Source organism: Cryptomeria japonica, chromosome 8 (genome assembly GCF_030272615.1).
Source record: "Cryptomeria japonica chromosome 8, Sugi_1.0, whole genome shotgun sequence".
Taxonomy (NCBI): Eukaryota; Viridiplantae; Streptophyta; class Pinopsida; order Cupressales; family Cupressaceae; genus Cryptomeria; species Cryptomeria japonica.
In genome coordinates, this window is record NC_081412.1 from 524,080,616 (window position 1) to 524,092,726 (window position 12,111).

Here is a 12,111-nt window from a genome sequence, read left to right on the forward strand (position 1 = left end):
TACCTTGATTGCATCATCCACCCTCTCTCTCCCTCTCTCTCCCTCTCTCTCCATCCCTCCCTCTCCCTCCTCTCTTCTCTCTCTCTCTCTCTCTCTCTCTCTCTCTCTCTCATCTCTCTCTCTCCTCTCTCTCTCTCTCTCTCCTCTCTCCTCTCTCTCTCTCTCTCTCTCTCTCTCTCTCTCTCTCTCACCTTTTTCGTAGAACTAGTAGACTATTTTCGAAGGCTGATATGATTATGAGGATGATCTGCGGATCTTTTAATTATGTTGTAAGCATTGTTTGTATCATGGACTGCAATCTAGCATGTGGCAAGTGTAATTCTTCAAATTGTAAAAAATAATTATTCATATTGGTTTATCAGTTATATATTTTGTGTTGTTGTCGGTTGTTCTTTTCTGCTATTTTTGGTGTTGTATTATCGGTTTACCAATAAATTTTGCATGGTTTATGTGCTAGACTACAAGGATAGGTTGTCCTTCATTGGATCTCCCTACTTGATTTGCATCATCCACCCTCTCTCTCCCTCCCTCTCCCTCTCTCCCTCCCTCCCTCTCCCTCCCTCTCCTTCTCTCTCTCTCTCTCTCTCTCTCTTCTCTCTCTCTCTCTCTCTCTCTCTCTCTCTCTCTCTCTCTCTCTCTCTCCTCTCATCCTCTCTCTCTCTCTCTCTCTCTCCCCTTTTCCATCTCTCTCTCTCCTCCCTCTCCCTCCCTCTCTCTCTCCTCTCTCTCTCTCTCTCTCTCTCCTCTCTCTCTCTCTCTCTCCTTCTCTCTCTCTCTCTCTCTCTCTTCTCTCTCTCTCTCTCTCTCTCCCCTCCCTTACCCTCTCCCTCTCGCTCCCTCCCTTTTCCTTCACATTTTATTTACTATAAAAAGTGCATACGAGGGTACTAGGATAGGGGGACTATTAGTTCGTTGGTCTGCTAAACATTTTTAAGGCCTAACAGTGCCATACGAGGTCTTTATATGTTTAAAGCACGTATGGGCTACCGAGAATTAACGTTGGTCTAAAAAAAAATTTATGGCCTAACAGTGCATACAGGGTTACTAAAAAGACAACGTACATGGTATTGGGGACATATACTTTTAGTTTCCCAACCTCCTCAATGGCCTCAAAATAAGTTTTGATGTCGTTGAAGGCCCCACTGCAACAGTTTATGCACTTATGTGACTATTTTATACATAGAAGTAAGTAAATTTTTTATTTTTGCATGATTTCAAATGATTGAATTGTTTTTCTTATTAGTTTTATCAATGTTATTGTGATTGTTTAATAGTTTTTGATTAAAAAAAAATAATGATAATTCTCAAATTTATGGTTATTTTGATTGTCTATGAACATTTTTTTACATTATATGTAATATGATTCTATTTAGGAAAACTGATATCAACAATGGGAAGAACAAGTGAGGAACGATGGAAACAAGGAGGCTGAAAAAGGAAAGAAAAAGGCAATGCATGAATAAATTACGTGACATAAGAACAATGGGACAAGAAGGTATGTCATCCTCAACATCTCAATTCGATTTACCAAACGAACATAATGCACCTAATGCAATTGAAGAAAAGACATTTGATTTACCATATGAACCTAATGCAATTGAATAAGAGACCACATTTAATAATCAATTAAACGATGAACATACACTTGCTCTATTTGATGAATTGAATGTACGTAACTGATGGGGTTTAACCTAGCCTGCTCAACACATCACCTAGTTGGTGTTGCTCAATTCCACCAACTCACCAGGCCTAGTTGCACTCTAGACCTCCAAGTCCTTCTTAATCTCTTCTAGGGCTTGATTCTTGACCTTTCTATGGTGTATGCTTTAGGTGTTTTGGTTAGGAACCCTACCAATTCCCAGTGCCTCTCAGGTACTCAATTATGGCTTCTTGGCTAAACTTGTCAAATTGAACTCCTATCATTGTGAGCTAATGCAAAGGTGAAGAGGGTGTATACTAACATGTTTTTTATGCATTTGGGGTTCATTAGTGGCTTTCAATCATTATGTTTCTTACCAATCTCAAAATCTTGCCTAGGAAAAGGGTTACAAGGAATTAGCCCTAATTAGGCCTCCAAATTCGGGTTTATAGGGCTTGAAGGAAAATGATTAAAAGGACCCCCAAATAAGTTTGCATTTTCTTCAAATTAAAACCTATCCTAAATTATTTTTGTTGTTTTGGCCCCTGGTTTCATCGTACAATGTATGAACCCCCAAAATGAGGGTTTTGAAGAGTTTACAAGGCCTTTAACCGGCAGTGAATGAATAAGTTGGGGGTTTCGGTATCAAAAGGATTTGTAAAAGCTTCTCCCTGCATAGAAAACTCTACCCCAACTCCATGAACCCCTCCAAACTCTGAAATGGTGATTTGGCACACACCTTTGCACTTAGCTCTCCATTTTTCACCTTATTTCCTCTAGCTGGGTTGCTCCTGGACTCGCCTAGAATAAGGTGATAGTAATATAAAAGCTCTTCTCCAGAACTTGAACCTGCATGTGTACACTATAAAGAGGTTTTACCATCATGTGCCAACAATCCATGATGGCAACACATGTGGAACTCATGGGGTAACCATATTTACAAGAAAATTGCTATTTACAAGCCAAAACTGGTTGTTTGCAAACTTGAACAAGAAAATACCAATGAACAGTATTTACAAGACTCCAAATTAAACCAATAACTCAATAACACATAGGAGTAACTCAATCCATTGCTGGATCAATGGATTCAATCCATATTCAATTACAAAATGAGTGAAATCAAGCCAAAATGCTACAAACAAGACTGAAAATGAGTAGTTTCAGTTGTTGAATTTACATCACACGCTTCTCCACCTTGGTAAATGTGCAAGAGAGGGTATATATAGTTTTACCACATTTGGAGTCCTCCTAGGGCATTGGACAATCCCTAACTCCATCGCTAACCAATTCAGGACAAAAGTTGTCATGACAACTTTTTGTAACTTTGCACTTTTGCACTTTTTGGTCTCTCCAACCTATAAGACCTATTCTAAGTCATAACATATGACTTTTCAAACATTTCTAAGACCTATTTAACCCTCTCTAAATCTCATGCCAAGTTTTGACACTTTTGACCAACAAGAAGGTCAACTACCTACTCAAATTCACTATTTACACAAAAATCCAAACCTAAGAAGAATGAACTCAACCTAGGCCTACATTGACACAAAATAATAACTCTTGGACCCTCCTGGAGTCTTTATTCACTACTGACTTGTCTAGGGTCAATACAATCCAAAATTGTGAAAACTAAATTGCCTAAGTCCTAGGTGCTCCTGCACCATTCTCCCAAACAAAAGAAGATCATGTCACCTCTTTGGGAATCAGATTCTGATCAATCCCAAGCTTCTTAACTCTGTCTCCATCACCCATGTAGCTTCAACATCATCCATTCCCTACCACTTGATTAGGTGCTCCTAATAGATTTGATGCATTTTCTTCTTGGCAATCCTTGAACTCAACACCTTCTCAGTCTTTGGATTTGGTTTGGCTAGTAAAAGAAGGTTGTTCACATCATCTGAAACCTCTAAGTGACTATAATTTGAACCTTGAACTGGTCCCTTGTATGAAACTGAGTCTACTATGTTGAAAACTAGTGACAATCCTATATCACTAGGTAGATCCACCTTGTATGCATTTTCTCCATACTTGGATAGAATGGCACATGGACCTATCCTCCTCATTTGTAACTTGTTTGACACTCCTTGATGTAGCCTTGATTTGTTTAAGTGTACCATGACAAGATCCCCCACTTGAAATTGTACATTCTTCCTCTTTTCATCAACTTTTTTTTTGAGCTTGCTTGTGTTCTCCATCAATGCTTGTTTAACTGATTCGTGGACCTCCTTCATTTATTGAGCAAAGTCCTCTGCATATCCACTCCTTGCTGTTGCACTTCCTAAGTCTCTCAACTCCAAAATGCCTCTTGGGTGCACACCATAGACCACTTCAAAAGGGCTCTTGTTGGTAGTCCTATTTATGGTGTCGTTATATGCATATTCACCTTGTGAGAGTACTTGATCCCATGTTGGACCATATTCCTTAGTGAGGTAGCTTAACAAGTTTCCCAAGCTTGTATTCACCACTTCAGTCTGCCCATCTATTTGAGGATGGTAGGTTGATCCAAAAGAAAGGTTGGTGCTAAGATTTTTTCATAATGTCTTCCAAAATTGACTCATGAACTTTGAGTCCCTATCTAAAACAATTCTCATGGGTAAACCATGTATCCTCACCACCTCTTTGAAGAACAATTGAGAAATTTGGCATGCATCATGAGTAGTCTTGCAAGGCACAAAGTGAGACATTTTTCTAAATATATCCATAATGACATAAATGTTGTTATATCCCTGCTTTTTCCTTGGTAAACCTACTACAAAGTCCATGCTAATGCTTTCCCAAGGTCTATTTGGTATGGGAAGAGGTTGGTATAAACCGGCATTTGTAGAAGTACCCTTGGCCTTTTGGCAAACTATGCAAGTCTCCACATATTTCTTAACATCTTGATTCATCATTGGCCAATAATAGTATCTTTGAACCATCTCTTGAGTCTTATTGGCTCCAAAATGTCCACTAAGTTATGCTTCTCTTGAATAATTTTTTCTCTCATTGAGCCTCTAGGCACACGAAGCTTCCCACCTTTGAACAATAGTCCATTTTGCAAAGTAAAATTAGAATACTCACTATGGAAGTGATTTTTATATTCCTTACACACATTGTACGCACTTGAAAATTCTTCATCCTCCGGGTACAAGTCTCTAAAAGTGTCCACGTGTATGCTTCTCAATTGGATTTCTTGGACTGTCAAAAGTCTTCTACTCAATGCATCAGCTACCTAGTTTAACTGCCCTTTCTTGTGCTTAATGGTGAATGTATAGGCTTGCATATACTCCACCCATTTCATGTGTTTATGACTGAGTTTATCTTGTGAGTTTAGGAAACTCAATGCTTGGTTGTCCGTATAGACCACAAATTCTTTAGGGAGGAGATAGTGTCTCCATTTCCTCAATGCCTGCACTAAAGCATACAACTCAAGATCATATGAGGATTATTTCTTCTTGGCATCACTTAGCTTCTCACTATGGAAAGCTACTAGTCTTTCTTCTTGGCTTAGGAAAACACCTACTACAACATTTCTTGCATCACATTCTACAATGAAAAGTTTCTCAAAACAAGGTAACACTAGCACCGGTTGGGTAGCTATCTTCTCCTCCAAGGTTTCAAAACCTTTTTTTGCTGCTTCACCCCACTAAAACTTTTCTTTTTCTCCACCTCTGATGGTGTCTAACATTGGTGCACATATAGCACTGAATTTCCTAATGAACTTCCTATAGTACTGAGCTAGTCCATGGAAGCTTCTCACCTTTGTTGTTGTCTTAGGAGTAGGCCAATTTACAATGGCTTCAACCTTGCTTGGATCCATCTTGAGGTTTGCTTGAGACAACACAAACTCACACTTATCCACATTCATGGTTAGCTTTTCATCATAAATCTTTGTAATACATCTTACAAATGACTAATATGTGTTGCTCTATCTTTATTGAAAATGAGAATATCATCAAGATATACTACCACAAATTTACCTATGAAATCCTTCATCACCTTAGTCACGAGTCTCATGAAGATTCTTGGAGCATTGGATAAGCCAAATGGCATTACAAGCCCCTCATAAAGACCCTCAGTAGTCTTAAATGTAGTTTTCCATTCATCACCCTCCTTAATCCTAATTTGATGATAGCCACTCTTAAGGTCAATCTTGGTAAAGTAATTGGCTTCCCCTAAACAATCCATTAGTTCTTCTATTCTTGGACTAGGGAACCTATATCTGATGGTGATCCTATTTATGGCTCTAGAATTAGTACACAATCTCCAAGTACCACCTTTCTTTGGTGCTAACATGGTAGGGACAACACAAGGGCTAATACTTTTTCTAATTAGGCCTTGGTCTAATAGTTCTTGGATTTGCTTGGCAATTTCAACATTTTATTGAGGAGTCATTTTATAAGCTGCCTTATTAGGTAAGGATGCTCTGGGAATGAATTTTATTTGATGACTTATGGTTCTTTTAGGAGGTAAGGTGGTTGGTTGTCCTTCACTTACTGTGCCTTTGAATTTCTTCAACAAATTTTGCACCTCTAATGGCAAATATTGCTTCTCCTCTTCTTTGGGCTTCATCACAAGTGCAAACTCTATACCTTCACCTTCCTCAAGTGTTTTCAAGAACTATTTTTCACTCATCAAAAGAACATTAGGACCTACTACCCTCTTTTTACCTTCCTCAAGGATGGACTGAATCTTGAATGTGACTCCATCTTTCTTGAATGAGTATGCATTATTGGCTCCATCATGGATAGCTTGTCTATCAAATTGTCATGGTCTTCCTAATAGAATATGGCATGCATCCATGGGTAGTACATCACATAAAACCTTGTCCTTATACCTTCCAATGGTAAAATCCACCCATGCTTGTTCATTGACTAGGAAATGTTGGCCTTTATTCAACCAAGTGACTCTATAAGGATTGTTGTGAGGTATCCTTTGCAATTTGAGTTTGATCACTACCTCTTATGATACAATGTTGTCTGTAGACCCTGAATCAATGATCACCTTGCACACTTTGTCCATAATCTTGCATTTGATCCTAAATAAGGACCTTCTTTGGCTTGGCTCTTCTTTGACCAATTCTTTGATCAATGTTCTCCTTATCATCAAGTTGTCACCTACCTCTGAAGTCTTGCTTCTTAAAGACTCTTCTTGAAGATAGCTCACTCTTCTTTCACCACTTTGTGATGACGGTCCCTTCTCTGGACACCTATATGCTAGATGACCAAGTTGGTTACATTGGTAACACTTCATTGTTGCAAAGTATGAGGAACCTCTACCTTGTCCACTAGATCTTCCTCTAGAACCACTATTGGATCCCCTTCCTCTATTGAATCCTCCTCTACTAGTGCCACTCTCTTGCTACTCTACAAGTTTGGACTCACCTTGTGTTCTTTGTTTAGTACTTCTTCCTCCAAAGCCTCCTCTATGGCCTCTATTGTCTTTTCCTCCACCTCTGCCCCTATTGTTGCTTGAGTCATGTTTTCTTTTCATTTTTTCCTCCACCTTAAGGGCAAGTTGGAAGGTTTGATAGACTATTTTTGGGCTCATTAGACTAATTTCTTCTTGCATGTTCCACCATAGACCATTTAGGTACCTAGCAACCCTGAGACTCTCTTCTTCTACTGCATGAGATCTATGGCTAAGTTTGTGAAACTCCTCTATATAACTACTGACATCAAGTTCTTTTTGGTCTTAGGTTTTGCCTCTTCCTATGAATTTGCACTTCATAGTCATCAGGGAGATAGACTTCTTTGATTTTGACTAACATCCCTTTCCAAGAAGATATGGGTTTTTTGCCCATCTTCTTCCTTTCATCTTGCACAAATTGCCACCATGTGAGGGCAGCTCCTCTCATCTTGGACTTGGCTACCCTGACTCTTTGAGCTTCATTTAAGCCTTCACATTAAAAGTGGTTCTCCATACCTTCTATCCATTCTAGGACCACTTCTACCTCCATCTTACCAATGAACAATGGCAATTGTTCCAATGATTTGCCACTCAAGGCCTTCAACGCCTTCAAAAAAGGTTCTTGCTCTAGGATAGGATTAGGTTCAGGCATCTTGTCTATCTCTTCCACTTCTTTACCATTTCCTTCTACTTCTTCCACCTTTACCAACACTTCATCTGCCTTGGTTTCAATTGCACCAAGCTTACTCTCCAATTCAATCAATTTCTCTTTCAGGAGTCTATTCTCTTCCTCCTGATCATCCACTTTTCTTTCCAACTCTACATTGGTCACCATGTTTTTGTCTCCTATATATTCTAATAAGGATATCAACTCTTCTAGCGTAAATCTTATAGGCTCTAATACCAATTTGATGGGGTTAACCTAGCCTGCTCAACACATCACCTAGCTGGTGTTGCTCAATTCCACCAACTCAATAAGAATATTTGCACTCTAGACCTCCAAGTCCTTCTCAATCTCTTCTATGGATTTATTCTTGACCTTTCTATGGTGTATGCTTCAAGTGTTTTGATTAGGAATCCTACCAATTCCCAATGCCTCTCAGGTGCTCAATTATGGCTTCTTGGCTTAAACTTGTCAAATTGACCTCCTATCATTGAAAGATGATGTAGAGGTGTGGAGGTGTCTACTAACATGTTTTATATGCATTTGGGTTCCATTAGTGTCTTTCAATCATTAGGTTTCTTACCGATCTCAAAATCTTGCCTAGGAAAAGGGCTACAAGAAATTAGCCCTAATTAGGCCTCCAAATCCGGTTTATAGGGCTTGAAGGAAAATGATTCAAAGGTACCCCAAATAAGTTTGCATTTTATTCAAAGATACACCTATACCTAAAGTATTTTTGTGGTTTTGGCCCCTGGTTTCACCGTACATTGTATGAACCCCAAAATGAGGGTTTTGAAGGGTTTACAAGGCCTTTAACCAATAATGAATGAACAAGTTGGGGTTTTGGTATCAAAAGGATTTTTCAAAGCTTCTCCCTGCATAGAAAAATATTCCCCAACTCCATGAACCCCTCCAAACTCTGGAATGGTGATTTGGCACACACCTCTTCACTTAGCTCTCCATTTTTCACCTTATTTCCTCTATTTGGGTTTCTCCTGGACTCGCCTAGAATAAGGTGACAGACATATAAAATCTCTTATCCAGAAATTGAACCTACATATTTAAACTATAAAGAGGGTTTCCCATCATGTCCCAACAATCCGTGATGGCAGCACGTGTGGAACTCATGGGGCAACCATATTTACAGGAAAATTTCTATTTACAAGCCAAAACTAGTTGTTTGCAAACTTGAACAAGAAAACACCAATGAATAGTTTTTACAAGACTCTAAATTGAACCAAAAAATAAATAACACATAGGAGTAACTCAATCCATTTCTGGATCAATGGATTCAATCCATATTCAATTGCAAAATAAGTGAAATCGAGCCAAAATGTTGCCAACAAGACTGAAAATGAGTAGTTTCAGTTGTTGAACTTACATCACACACTTCTCCAACCTTGGTAAACATGAAAGAGAGGGTATATATATTTTTCCCACGTGTGGAGTCCTCCTAGGGCATTGGACAATCCCTAACTCCATCGCTAACCAATTCAGGACAAAAGTTGTCATGACAACTTTTTGCAACTTTGCACTTTTGCACTTTTTGGTCCCTCCAACCTATAAGACCTATTCTAAGTCATCACATATGAATTTTCAAACATTTCTAAAACCTATTTAACCCTCCCTAAATATCATGCCAAGTTTTGACACTTTTGACCAACAAGAAGGTCAACTACCTACTCAAATTCACTATTTACACAAAAATGCAAACCTAAGAAGAATGAAATCAACCTAGGCCTACATTGACACAAAATTCTAACTCTTGGACCCTCCTGGAGTATTTATTCACTACTAACTTGGCTAGGGTCAGTACAAGCCAAAATTGTGAAAACTAAATTGCCTAAGTCCTTGGTGCTCCTGCACCACCAATGCACATAATGCACTGATGTTAACACCTCCTAGAATCATTCATAGCAAACCAAAGTATCTAATTGACAATGATTAGAATATATTGAAGCCAATGCCATATAAAATGAATGAACGAACTTGTAGGAGAATGGTTAAAATAATATGGCAAAACTCTTTTGAAAACTTAAATCAAACTGCAAGATGTCATTAATTGTTCAAATGATTAAAAATTTGAGCCTAAAAGAAAATTGACAACCACAATCATTGATGGAGAGGGTATTGAGTACCCAATAGGGTCTGTTTTTGTGAAATGAACATGTCTTAGGAGATACCTCATCAAGAATTTAGATGTTTGGTTGTTCGAGGACCTTGAAACACACAGACATATTCTTCATTTCTCTAACCTTGTTGTTGAAACAAATATTCATTTCATGGAGTATCATGGTAGACCTCATAACAAGATTTTATAGAAAGTTTGTGAATCTGAACATGAGGCAATACTTGACACAATACGGGTTAGAGTCGATCCTAAAGGTTCACTTGATTGATTCTATGGTTCAGAGTAGAATGATTTTGAGAATTTTGTATATATCATCGGTGAATTGTTCTATATTCATTTTTTGTATATATAAATGCCCATGAGCTGATTTATACATGTTTAGGGGCATAATTTTATATATTTAAATGGCCATGAGCTGATTTGTACATATTTAGATTGCAAATTTTGTATATTAAAATGACAATGAGCCGAATCGCACATATTTAAATGCCAAATTTTGTATAAAATCCCATGAGATGATTTGTAACACATTTTTTTGTATATTTAAATAGCCAAGAGTTGATTTGTCCATATTTAGAGGCAAATTTTTGAATAATATGTGACAATGTTTTGTGACTATTTTTTGTGACTATGTTTTGAGTTTATGTGATGTGATAAGGTAAATGATGACCATTCTTGATTCTTGTATAATCATGGACAATTATTTGAGTCATTTATTGGGTCATGGGAGTCATAGATTGAGTCTAGATACAATTTGAGAAAAAAATGTCATTATTGTCAAAAAAGTTGTCAAGCAACTTCTACATCATGTCAGTAGGGTATGGCTCTCGACGTTCTGACGTATTGGGTGGTACAATAGGGGAATTCCTAGCATAAAATTGCCCACCCAGATGCTCTCATGATGTTGGTTTGTGCCCACGATGAACGAGATCAAATCTAGCCTATCTTGCAACTTTGCATTGCATGCCACTGAGGGTTTTTGCAGTAGGTGAAAAAATACTACCATTTGAAAATGGCTCTTATTCATCAGAAATCGAGATAGGTAATTGTAGACAATCCTCACAAGAAACCTATAAGTTTAAATGGATTGATCATATGCATCCTAGATTGCAATAAATAGTCCGTTAAAGTTTGACAATTTTTTGGACTTAGGGCACTTGAGAGATCACGTCAGTAGGGTATGGCTCTCAATGTTCCGGCACATTGGGAGGCACAAAAGGAGAATGCCTAGCATAAAAGTTCCCACTTAGATGCACTCATGATGTTGGTTTGTGCCCATGATGAACGGAATCAAATCTAGCCTATCTTGCAACTTTGCATTGCATGCCACTGACGGTTTTTGCAGTAGGTGAAAAAATGCTACCATTTGAAAATGGATCCAAGTCATCACAAACTAAGATAGGTCATTGTAGAGGAGCCTCACATGACCCTATAGGTTCAAACAGATAGATTATATACATCCTGGATTGTAAGAAACAGTCCACCAAATTTTGACAGTTGTTTGGACTCAAGGAACTTAAGAGATCATGTCGGTAGGGTATGGCTCTCAACGTTCCGGTGCTTTGGGAGGCATGATAGGAGCATTCCTAGCATAAAATTTCCCACCTAGACATGTTCATGATGTTGGTTTGTGCACATGACAAACATAATCAATTCTAGCCTATCTTGCAAATTTGCATTGCATGCAATTGACGATTTTTGCATCAGGCAAAAAATGCTACCAATTGAAAATGGCTTCAAGTCATCAAAAAAAAAGATAGGCCATTGTAGGTGAGCCTCATGTGACCCTATAGGTTCAAACAGATTGAACATATGTGTCCTAGATTGGGAGAAACATTTTGTCAAAGTTTGTCAATTTTTTGGACTTGAGGCACTTGAGAGATTGTGTCGATAGGGTATGGCTCTCAACTTTTTGATGCTTTGGGAGGCATAAAAGGAGCATACCTAGTATACATCTACCCATCTAGACACACTCGTGATGTTTTTTTGTGCACACGACGAACGGAATCAATTCTAGCCTATCTTGTAACTTTGCATTGCATGCAACTGACAATTTTTGCAACAGGCGAAAAAATGCTACCAATTGAAAATGGCTCTGAGTCGTCAGAATTGAGATAGGCCATTGTAGAAAAGCCTCACATGACCCTACAGGTTCAAATGGATCGAACATATGTATCCTGGATTGGGAAAAATAGTCTGTCAAAATTTGACATTTTTTTGGACTCAGTGCACTTGAGAGATCACACTGGTGGGTATGGCTATCGATGTTCCAACACTTTGGGAGGCACG